We start from the raw sequence: 13,151 nt of genomic DNA on the forward strand, positions 1-13,151 counted from the left end.
AACATAAGGAAAGATATAGAAGAGAGAGAGAGAGAGAAAGAGAGAGGGGGAGGGAGAGAAGTACTTTTTATTATTTTTTGCTTAATTATGTTTTAAAAAATATCTTTGATATTGTATTATTTTTCTACCGATCTTATCTCTTAATAGTAAAGAAACCGTTTTCTAATTAAGGTTAATGCGAGGAAACAGCTTTTGTCTTTGCAGCGCGATTATTATGGCTCGGGATCGATTAATCTTGCACTGGGTATTATTGATAAAAATTACCGCGCGTTATAAAAATTAACCAGTTTTTTATTCTAACTGATCCATCGCTTTGCACTAATGACTAAGTATTGTTGCGCCGCAATTGCGCCTGTAGAAATAATACTTCGCGATCGCCGTATAATTCGAGCTGCTTCAATTTTAAATTCAATGAAATACTTGGGGACTGAATAATGTCGCGTTATTAGTTATTACAGGACGATTACAATCGCCGGTGCAGTTATTCCGCCATTATGGAGATATATACGTCGTGGGTACATTGTTCTCTCAAATTATCATTTGAAATATTAATGAGCCAGTCGCGTTACGCGAATTCACCAGGGACACCTTACGCAAATTCCCGATTACCGATTACCATGTATATCATAAGAATCAAAGGTTCCACCATTCGGTACAATCTAAAGGATCGCGATGGTTTTCGTCCTAAATTCAAATTTCTAATATTGCTTTAATAAATCAATCGCCTCTCCGAGTCATAATTTGTCGCATGAGAACGCCGCCTCTGTATATTTAGGGAAAAAATTATTCTTAAGAGAGAAAGAAAAATGAAGCATTTTAAAATATACATTCTGAATGTTATTATTTATTTATCCAATAAATCATTAGATCTTTATTTATTTCACACTTTAGATCGTTTTCTAGCATTCTTCTTTTAGGTACACTTTTTATAAGAAGCCTATAGGACAATTTTCACATAACTCAGCACGAAGGAACAAAAACGATCCTACGCAATTGTCATGCAGATCGCGTATTGTCGATTCGTCTTGGATAGGATCCATTTTCCCATTAGAGATACTGAAGAATCACGTTAAGAGCGTCGGAAACGTGGAGCTGTCGGAAACTTCCGTTCGAAAGTTTATGGCCGGGGACAAATAGAATATTAAAGAGTAGAATATAAGAGATAAAAAGAAGAGGTGACATCTTTATTATAGTACGTTTTCCTCAAGAATCTCTTTGATAAAAAGAATATTGTCACTTTTCCCTAAAGATATGAAGCCATATTGTTACTTTGATAATATTCCAAAACGAAGACTATATAATGTGTAATACGATAAAATATTCCTCTTCTAAAAAAGGCATGGATAGTTTATTGTTGCCTCTTTTCCGCGATGCTGATTGGTTCTCTTGCTGCGCTTACTTCATTTGCAGCTGTCATTGTATATTTTGACAGTTGTGTGTATCATGGGGTTAATAGTCTAATAGTAATAGCATAATGTTAAAGCTAAATAGCGCGCGCGAAGCGCGCGTCTGTAGTGTCTAGTAATTATAAAAAATAGATGCAAGAAAAGAAGGAAAAGAAAAAAATGACGATGAAGTCTATGTTTATCAAAGGACATTGACAATATTGTTATCTGTTAGAAATAAAAAACATCTCTATATAGTTACAGTTATAATAATTATAGAAAAATTTATTTATAGAAAAGTGTACTAAAATTTTATTAAATTGTTTACGTATATCAATATCGTAGCCAATTAAAATTAATTAATAAAAATTCTTTAAAACTCTTTTTAAAATTGAGCTTCGTTGTTACATATTCAGAGCACCTTGCATTTATTCCTTATCTTTTTTTATATCCTAATCTTGACTCCACATCAAAAACTTGCGGCGAGAACATCGCAAGATTAATGCCTCCGCATGACGTATACGCGCGTATATAGTGCCGGCAATTAGAATAGCAATTTTATTCTCGATGGGGAATAGCACGCGCGAGGCCGCGTCGTTGGCGATTCGCGTCAATGTCCACCGAGGCACGACCCCTCAGTAATTTATAGCTCAAACGGAAGAATTGTAAATTGCGGTTGTAGCTGAAAATCCGCACGGCCATCACCGAAGCGCGATATCGGCCTGCAATTTGCGTCCTGCTGCGTGACCTGTCGTGTACTGGGTGTCCAGTTATATTGTGCCTTGGAGATTTTATATCTTCCGGTTAATTTTACTTGAAAAACTCATATGCATTTAATTTTCATTTCTGTTACGGAGCCTTTGAAACATGAACTGAAAATGGCGTAATTGCTAGTTTAACTTTTCATAATACAGAGTAGGAAAATTGCGATACTATCATGATGTAGATAAATATAGACGTATAATTTATATGTATATGCTTGTAGTTCTGAATTTAATTGAAGTTGTATGTTAGTCTTGACACTCTTTTAAAATGGGGTCGTCGTCGTTAGAATACACGAAGATCTCTGAAAGTCGTTTTACTCAATCTTTATGTTCGTAGACGTAAAAGCGTGGTGTAAAAATTGAAGAGCTCTGTTCTCTGGCGATAAATGTGGTTGTTTTATTGTCGTATCATATTACATGAATTGAACGCAATAAGGTTCGGTGCCATGGATCAGATGTTCAGTTTTGATACAAAATATAAAGTGAACATACGGACGGATAAAATAAATATGCGAGACGGAATATTTTAGCGGATTTCCCGTAAGGGGCGTTAAAAATGTTGCGCCGTTCTTCATGTTTACTTTTGTACTTTTTCACGTTCCCTAGATGGAAAAAATTGTGCATCGAAGCTGAACGCGAACATCTTGAACATTGAAATATCTGTGGTATTTTGCATAAAATAAATTACTACAATTCAGAGATTTAAAAAATATAAATATACTTGTAAATAATATATAAAAAAATATAAAAATATTTTGAATAAATAAGTTTTTTTTAAATTATTTTTTTTTTAAATTGCGTTTTAAACAAAAAATTCTGTAACAGAAAAACTACAAATTTGTTGACACATGATATTTTTAAGTCAAAAACACGAAGATTTCTAAACTGTCATATGAAATTGTTAGGCACCCTATATGTATCAACTTCATTACCAGTGCATATAACTTGATAGCAGTCGGTAATTCATACTGTTGCGCAACCACATTATTTTTCCGAATAGACGAATTCCGAATTATCGATCTCAAGTTACACGGATAATAATTCATGATCTGTAGCAATGACGATGCGATTCACCACCTGCGTATATATCATTAGGATTGGCATATCAATCTGCGTGATTCTATATTGCGTGTTACTAGTATTTAATTCTGCACGCGCATATTTAATTAAATCATAATTTATCTCTAAAATGTAATAATCCGTCAATAGCACATTTTCAGTAATACCCTCTTACTTATCGTAGCTCTTTTCAGAAAAAGAGATGCTGCCTTGGTCTTAAGTTGTGAAGAGGCCACAAAAACTTATTCTTTTACTCCATTACAAAAAATGTACGAACGGATAAATCATTAGTGAAGTACTTTAGAATTTTCAAAGATTTTTAATTAAAATTATTAAATATTATGTAAAGAGACTTTCGCGCGCGATTATGCGGCAGATTAATTTTTGTGGGATTTATGATGATTTTAATTAAAAGCTAAAAGCAATCGCACACACACAAAAAGTGTGTAGTAATAGTTGTGGCTAATTTTAATTAAAACTTGACAGGTATATATAGTAAAAGAAAGTTATATTCACTGGATAAAATATCATGCGAGTTCTCTTACATTATTATGGAAAACAGTTCTGAGGAAAAAACATTTTAAAATTTACTAGATAAAATATCATGTGAGTTCTCTTACATTATTACTATGGAAAACAGTTTTGACGAAAAACATTTTTATGGTCATTTTTACTATTTTATAAGAAACTAACATGGAACATAAAGTTAAAAGCAAATAGTATACCAATATTAGTAAATTTAGTATTTTAGTTTTATTAAGTGTAACTAATTGGATACATTATTTTATTACTTATAAACGTTTATTACATATAATAGTTTATTTATATTAAATTCTTAACATCTTAATAATGTGAACTGTTTCATTATCTTTTATTCGCACACGAATAAATTCACATAATATGCGTCAGTTGATCTTAAGATAAAATAAAATTATAACATATGGTATGTTAAGAAATTAAAATTACACAAAATGAAGTTAGAATCAAACGTCGAAAAATTAATTAACAATTGTGGGATTTTAGCTACTATATAGTTTATGAAAAGGTAAAAGTTATAGAATATAAGGGGTTGCTTGCATTCCTTACGTCATCGGAGCGACTTGTGTACTCGCCCACGTACTCGTTGCAAACTGGAAACTTCATTCGCAACTTCAAAGGAGAAAATTGTTTCGTTTTACTTGAACGCAATCCGCGTACTGGTGCGGTAGCACTCGGTAGCGCGAGACTTTTTCGTTTATGTTGAGGCACTTTGACTTGCTTCTCAAAAGTTTGTTCGCGCTATTCCGCACCCATTTTGCGTCCTAATTCGCCCGCGCAGTCCGATAATGTGCACGGAGAGTAAATTTGCAGGGCAAATGTATCTTACTGATTAAGCGCTTTTGCGATAAGACAACCGCGTACCGATAGTACCCGTTATTATTTAGCGAGAAACAATACGGGGAATAGCTCTCTGGACTTGCGCTAAATGTATAATATCATAAAGCATTTTTATTACAAAATCGTTTCGGTTAATATAATTGTAATTTGATTATATCAATATTCCTTTTATTGATTATATTAATATCCCTTTTATTCGATTCTATCTCAATATTCCTTTTATATCTTTTTTTAACAGATACGCTTAATATTTTTTTAAATATTAAATTCAATATAAAGTATTAAAAAGATATAAATGATAGATATTTCCGAGAAAAATATTTACTTTAAATTTGTCGAGAAATTCAGCATAAAATTAAAGTCAAAGGTCTTCAGTTTTAATTCGGCGTTAAATTAAAGTCGAAGAATTTTTTATCATTATTTCTCTTGAAAAATGATGTGTGTATGCGCTGTAATTATATATATAGGGCCGATTTCACCGATCTCCGATTAATTTGATCCTCCGATTAAACTCACTCTTCGTCTCTTTACATTTCTACCAATGTACGTAGATTAACTTTATATATAAACGCGGTTTAACACTTACTTTTTTCTTTTTCTAGTTCTTAAAATTAGAAAAAGATAAAAGGTAAGTTTAACCAAGATCAAAGTTAATCTGCATTAGAATAGTAGAAACGGATATAAATGGGACAGTTAGAAAGAGATGAAGATGATGAAGAGTGAGTTTAATCGGAGGATCAAGTTAATCAGAGACTGTGAAATTGGTCCATAGACTCCGTTTATAAACATGTAATATTTCTGGTAATTATATATTATTTTATTATTATATTATTAGTTATTTTAGTTAATATTTCAGCTGGATATATTTGTAAACCATTCTCAATTTTAATTGATTATTAATAATAATAACATTTATAATCAAAATGTAAACGCGATAATAATAATGGAGGATAATTTTTTTTTTTAAATCTAATTAATATTAATATCGAGGTAATGCTTTGAAATTCTACTTAATCGCTACATTGGCAACGCATTCTAAAATAAAACTATTTTATACCTATATCATATAAAATTTTATTCGTCTTTTGACTACGAAAAGTGCATTTCTTTCGTTTACACGTAAGTTGTAGACGCTTTGATAGTATTTTTTTGTTTCTCGCGAAAGAGAAATCGACTGCTTAGAAATAAACAAAATTTTACGTTCGGTTTCATACGCAGACTTCACTGAGCTAATTAACTTGCGTGTCGCTCGCTACGGAAGCTTATAGTTTTTTTTAGGTCAACGGAGGCTTGTGTGCGTGGTCAGGTCGCGTTTATCACCGGCTGCGACTCAATTCGTCTTCTTTAGACCGAAACTCGAGGAGGATTATTAAAATCGCATGTATACGTGTACACGGGCATGTGCAATCGCGTTGAGAATAATCAGGCAACGATGCAAAGTAATTTTGAGTAAACACTTCGGGCGAGAAAGCGAATTGATATAGCGCTTTATTATTTTGCTGGTCGGCCCAGCAGGGCATTCCATGAAACGCCCAAGCTTGCTTGATTAATCATCGTAGCGTATAACGTGCCACGCAAATATAAGACGAATGAGAATAGCGAAAGCACAACGAACAACGAACGCTGATGTATGTACATCATCGTGTCATCGTGTTATACTTGGCGATCATACATATTGCTATTTCCAGCTTATAACACTCTACACGAGAACGATATAGAGATAAAATTCGCATCTACCATTTTCTAAAAGTTGAAAATGGCTCTTATACACGTGCAGACATTTCGGACGAATTTTATTGGCTTTCTTGTTTCACGAGTTTGAAATATGATTGATTTTGTGCTGAACGAAAGTACAGCAAGTTACAGTAAATGCAAGACTATAAATTATTCAAAAAGACTGCGAGGTATACGCGACACGAGTTTTGCTTCTGTAATTATATAATATGCATATACGCGCATGCACCTTTGTGCTGTTTAGTAACGCAATCCGCGTGACAAAATTCACGGTTATGCAACACGATCGAGGCAGCATCACGTTCCTATCGCTTTAATATTCGAAGCTGCCGGACGTACGTTGCAACGTCCCCATAGCCCGTCGCTCGGATTATTTGTCTTCCCTCCATTTTCGTGCTGGCGCACCATTGTGCACCATAACTATGTTAACGTTGTCCACGATACACGAGCGAAGCGCCCATTAGCTAACACCGCCGCGATCTTGGCATTATATCGTCGTTTTCATTGTCTCCGTTCGGTCGGTCGTTTCGGTCCGCGAAAGGGCACCGCCATTAGAATGATGGTACATAAATTCACCGCTCATTATGCTGTTGTGCGCTCCTTTAGTCCGCACATTGCTCACGTGCGCAATTAGGCTACTTAACTATGAACGGCATTAGCGAGATTTCCCGCACGCTCGACATCGCAAGAGGTATGCACCGCAACCATTCACGCCGCGGTTATGTACAGTTATGTTGTTATATGTATGATCTTTTGTGTCGCGAAAATAACAACAGATCGCTAAAACAGTCAATGCAATGGTGAGATATGTATTATTTTATGGGCATTAGCGATATTTTCTCGGTTTACTTCTGTATTACAATTATTATAAACTGAACAATCATTTAACAAAGTATCGCTGGTTGATCATCGCTTATTATTACATTATTTAGTGAGATTTTTTTTATAATAAAGCTGCTTGCACTAGTTGCATTTTTTTTATATTAAAATGATTTCTAATTGTTATATATATATATATATATATATATATATATATATATATATATATATATATGCTTTTTATTGGAAAAAAAGGTGAATCACATTGCTCGAACATGTGCATAAAGTCGGACGGATTAGACGCTCATTTGTTGAAATCTTAGAGAATTAGTTCAGGATAAAATTTCACACTGTCGTCGTTAATACAACAAAATCCGCCAAAGTTTTTAAGGAGGACACATCGTTGAAACTCTCCTCGCCGTACTTTCCAGGGAAACGTACCCGTGGTATTGCCAAGAAATTTTAATGAAACTGCCCGACGGTACTTTTACTAGGCCAGAGGCTTCAGCGGCGCTCGTACAATAACGGCCTTCAGGAAAGTTTTTGAGGGCGAGAAGCAATGCTCCTAAGAAATATTTCATCGCTGCGGCTCCACGACGACGAAATTCGGTAAATAAAAACGAAGAGTATAGGGCCGGCGTTTGGTCGCATCGACGATATAAGCGCCGCGTCGCGACGGTACGCTTGGTGAATAAGAAGTTTCTTATATCTCGAAGCACGGAATTGCTCTTTAATTACTTTTGTGCATTTTAAACATTTATACATTTATGTATTTCTGTATAGGTACAGTTGACCGCGATATGTTTCAATCGTCGAAATTCAGCACAAAAACTAGAGACGACGACGTGAAATTATTAATTCTCAGTCTAATTTCGCCACATCTTTGAAGTCTTAATGAGCGAATGGCTAGATATTATGACACAGTTAAGTTTTATTTAAAATTAAAGCTGCCACGTAGGACAAAGTTAATTATATTTCAGATTTCGTAATTATAACTATAATCAAATATGGATATTTCGGATGGGTCACAAAATGTAGGGATTAATCTGCGTGTTGGCATCGTCTAATTTGTCATAATTTTGCAAATTAATTTTTATACTTTTTTACATAACTCATATTTCTTTTTTCACAAAAGTCAAATTGCGACAGTGCAGCGTAAGGACGAGAATACTAAAAAATGTAGGAATATCTTTGAATATAAAAGAGAAGATTAAAAACGAAAAGCTGTAGCTCGAATATATTCCACAAAAATAAAACGTAATTTTATTTGAAAATTATACATCTTCTTTAGTTTTACGATTGTCTTGACTTCTGTAATATTTTTGAATTGCAAGGATTGTATCGATGACAGATCTCCGAAATGTGATTTTATCAGGATGATATATGTACGATTGCAATGACTGATATTTGCTCGATCGAACTTTCCGTCTCGGGGCAATATTATCGCGATATCGTTTTCCAGCACTTAGCACTTTACAGTCGAAACCATAAATTGCATGTCGTAACGTTTACACATGGTAGCGACACTTTAACTCGCCTACGCCACAAAAGTAGTTTTATAGCCAAGTGCGCTATATTAATAATAGACATTGCCATTATTAATAGCGTACTTGATGGCTATAAAATCGCTTCTGCGTGGCGAGAAAAACTACCTGCCTGTTATGTTCCGTTCCATATGCATTTCGTGACGAATTACCACCGTGAGAATTGCAGAAATGAGGACATGAAATTCCTTTTTGATTTGCCACTGCAAATATTGCGACCTAAAAAGGTAGGAATATCTTTAAATTTATAAAAGAGAAGATTAAAAACAAAAAAGCTTTTAGCTCGAAATATTCCAAAAAAATAAAACGAAATTTTATTTGAAAATTATACATTTCTTTAGTTTTAGAGGGTTTTGGGATTTCCCTGAAATATTTTTGAATTGAAAGGGTTTGGTATGATGACAGTCTCCGAAATGGATTTTATCAGGATGAAATGTACGATTGCAATGACTGATATTTGCCGATAAACCCCACCCCCAACCCCCCCACCCATTTCCACGCCCCCCCCCCCCAAACCCCCAAGGGGGGTTTTCCCCCCGTTAAACCAACTCTCCCCCCAGGAACCCCTAGTCTTTATCAGACCCGGGCCCCCGAAATAGCACAAATTCACCGCGGGGGCCAGGAACCCCTTTTTTGCCTCCAAAACCCCCCCCTTTAACCTACCTTTCCCCCCAGGTCGAAACATGAACAAAAGGGGTAAAAGGGGCATCCCCCTTACCCCCCCCCGCCAAAACCCCCAATTTTGCCCCTCCCAAAAGCGCCGAAGCATCCCCGCTTTCCCCCACCCCCCACCCTTTTTCCTCAAATTTTTTTAAGCCCCCCACCGAACGAACGCCGCCTCGGGCCACAAAACACACTTTTCCCCCCCTTTTTTCCAACCCGCACCGGAAACCCCAAAGGGGGCCACTCCCCACCCCTTTTAAAAACCCGCTGGGGGGGTACCACCCTTTCCCTTTTCCCCCTACCCCCCCCAAATAGCCGGTCCCCCTTAAAAGAGGGAAGCACCCCCCAAAACCCTTCCCCTTTTTTTCCTTCCCCTTTCTTTAGAGGGCGCAAAACCTCCTTCCAAACCGGGCCCATCCTCCCCCCCCCAATCTTAAGAAAACCGCCAAACCCCAACCCCCCCCCCCGCCCATCCCCCGGGGGAACTCATCCCCCCAGCCCCGGGCCAGCCAAACCCTTTTTCCCAGTATCCCTCCCCCCCCCTTCCTTTTTTTTCCCCCCCCCCCCCCGTCCCCACCCCCCCCACCCCCAAACCAAAAGGGGCCCTTTTTCCACCCTCCCCCCTTCCTCTTTTCCCCCCCCCCCCACACTACTCCAACCCGCCCCCCCTTCCCCCCCTTTTCCCCACCTGGCCCCCTCTTCCTCTTTCTCTTAAATCCAAACCCTCCCCATACGCACGGCCCCCCCCTTTCCCCCCCCCTTTTTTTTCCCCCTGCCTTTTCTTCGTTTCTCGACCCTCACCCACCCCCCCACCCCCTTTCGATTTTCCGGGCCCTCCCTACCCCCTTTACCCCGGGGACACCACCCCCCCCATTAAACATTTTCTTTAACTCCACCCCATTTTTCAAAACCCCCCCCCCCCACCCCCCCGGGGGGGTTTTTCTTACCTCCTCCCCCCCCCTCCTCCTCCCCCCCCTTTTTTTACAACTTCCAAGGTGATGGTCCGATCTTCTTCCCCCCCACACCACCCAAATTTTTCCCTCTACTTTTTTTCCCCTTTTAGAACAAACCGAAATCCCCTTTCCCCCCGTAAACGAAACCCCCCCCTGCCCCCCATTTTCCAAAAAACCCACCCCTTCCTCAAGTTTCCCAACACCCCCCCCTTTTCCCCCTTTTGCCTTGACTTCCCCCCCAAACCCCCCCCCTCCCCACTCCCCCCTTTTGCCCGCCCGCAAAACCCCCCAAACGCCCCCCCTTTTTCTTTTCCCTACCCAATCCGATTTTTCCCCCCCCCTTTTGCATAACCCCAAAACTCGCCCCCCCCGTTTGACCCCCCGCACCAAAACCCCCACATTCATTGCGCCCCCTTTTTTTAACCACCCAAATCCCTCCACCCCCTTTTTTTTACCTTTTTTCGCCATTGCACCCCCCTTTTCTACCCTTTTGGAAACCCCCCTTTCCCCACCCCCTCCACCAGGCTTAAAAGACAAACCCCCCATTTTTTCCCAGCCCCCCAAAAAATCCTTACTTACCCAACCCCCGCACGCCAAAAAACCCCAAACAAAAAAACCCCCCCCCCGGGACCGGGGGGGGCCCCATCCCAACCCCCCACCCCCCTCACCCCCCCCCCGCCCTCCCCCCCCCTTTTACTTTTCCCCCTTTCCCCCCGGGCTTCTTTCTTCTCCTTTCCCCCTTTTCGCCAAACACCCCCCTTTCCAACCCACCCCCCCAAGTACCACCCTTTACGCCCCCCTTAACCAGCCCTCCCCCTTTTTTCCCCCCCCGACCCCAACCCCAATTCATTTTCCCCCCGAAGGCCCCCGAATTTTCCTTTCCCCCATGGGCCCCTTTTTTCCCAAACCCCCAGGGGGGTTTTTTTCCCAAAATTCACAGCACCACCCCCTTTTTTTAAAACCCCCCACCCCCCTCCCCACCCGCCCATTTTTAAGCCGCCCCCCCCCCTTTTTTACCCCGCCCCAAAAGGGGGTTTTTTTTCCCCCTCCCCCTTTTTCCACCTTTCTCTCCCGCCATTTTCTCCCCCGCCCCCTCTAGTTTCCCCCCCCCCCCTCCCCCCTTTTCTCTTTCCTTTTTTCCTCCAATTTCTTTCTTTTTCCATTTTCTCCTTTGCTTATTGTTCTTCCCTTCCCTTTCCATCTCTTCTCCGCCCCTAAACCCCTCCAGTCCCACCCCCCCCTCCCCTGCCCCGAAACCCCCCTTAGCCTTTTTTTACGGCCCAACCCCCTCATTCCCCCATTTTTTTCTCCCCCCCCACCCCAAACTCCGATTTTTAGGGATGGCCGTCATATGACTTCTTTAAAAATTTCTCCCTTTTCCTCACCCCGCCCGTCCATTTCCCTCTTCCTTTCCAAACTCTCAAATTCCGGTGCCCCCCTCCTAACTTCTCTTTTCTTAACTTAACCTTCGCCCTCTTTCCTCCCTCCCGTTTCTCTTCTTCTTATATCTTCCAACTCGGCTCAACTTCCCCTCTAGCTCCACCACCTACTCTATGCACTGCCTCGCGCTGCTGTCCGCGTCCCGGATCCTGTGTTGAGTCGCCCTCTCTCTTCGCTATTGTTCACGCTATGCCTCGTGCTGCCGCTCTCGGCTCGGCTCAACTGCCGTGCGCCCCTCTAGCTCAGCTAACGTTCGTGCTTACACCTTTCCTCAGTGCCTAGCGCTTTACCTCCCTTTATCTCCTCTTACCTGCCCCTCCTCTGTTTTCCCTTATTACTCCTCACTCTCTCACTCACACCTCCTCGCTCTATACCCTCTCCTTCCTCAGCCTCCCTCGTCCCCTCTCTACTAGACCCTTTTGCTCTCACTCGCTTTCACACCTGTCACTCTCGTCTCTCCGGAACCGGAAGTCCAAGATGAACTTATATATGTAGCATGAGAAAAGGATCCTAAATTTAAAAAATAAATATATGTAGGTAGTATACATTTTATAGACATTATTCTTACACTACAAAATCCAAGTTATTTTTACATGCATAAACGTCTAAAAATAACACATTTTGACTGAAGCTCTTTTTGCATGTTTCTTATTTTACGTCATTTAACACGTTTAATCGTATTAAAAAAGTTAATACATTCAATCGTTAAATGGCGTGATTTAAAACGGCAAGAAATGTATAAAAAGAGCTTCAGCTAAAATAACACCCTTCGATTTGCAGTATAGACTTCATTTCTTTTCGTGGTATTAATTTACCTAATTTTAAGTCTTAATTTTTCTATTTTCTCTGATGATAATCTAATGATAAGGAATAGAATGATCTACAAATAAATGACAAAAATAGTTAAAACAATAGATGAAAGATAAAAGCCGACAATCTCAGAATACCCTAGACGTCCCGTATCCTCTTTTATTCATCTATACCTTCCAATTCGGACAAGTCTATATTCATCTAATTCTAAAATATCTAAATGAGACAAGTCGAGTCACGTCGAATCGTCGTCCTTACATTCGCCATTGTACCGAAAGCGGTGAGCGTCCGATACACTTATAATCTACTCGCGCATTGGCGGTACAACGTTTCGTTAAAAGGGACAGTCAGTCCGCGGATAATGCGAAAACGTCGTCGCGAGCACAATGGGCCACGGCCACTGTAGAATAGTGTAGAACAAACGAGGGAAAGACAAAAGAGGCCGCGCACGGACGCACGCACGGATCGTTTTCTCCTCGCGTACAAGCGCGCAAAACTGTGTCGTGCGCCGCGGCACGTTTCGCGTGGACGACAATGCGACTATATGCGACGCGTGTGATGCGGATGTCAATGCGAACCGCCAATGCAACCGCCGATGCAACG

General features: G+C 40.0%; 1 protein-coding gene across 7 annotated transcripts in view; it reads left to right on the plus strand.

Moving 5' to 3' along the window:
* LOC143900198 (neuronal calcium sensor 2) overlaps positions 1-13,151 on the plus strand; it is a 145,878-nt gene that overhangs the window by 90,702 nt on the left and 42,025 nt on the right. The window lies entirely within an intron of this gene.

This window comes from Temnothorax americanus, unplaced genomic scaffold, assembly GCF_048541705.1.
Source record: "Temnothorax americanus isolate GAGA-0224 unplaced genomic scaffold, ASM4854170v1 Scaffold3, whole genome shotgun sequence".
NCBI classification, from domain to species: domain Eukaryota; kingdom Metazoa; phylum Arthropoda; class Insecta; order Hymenoptera; family Formicidae; genus Temnothorax; species Temnothorax americanus.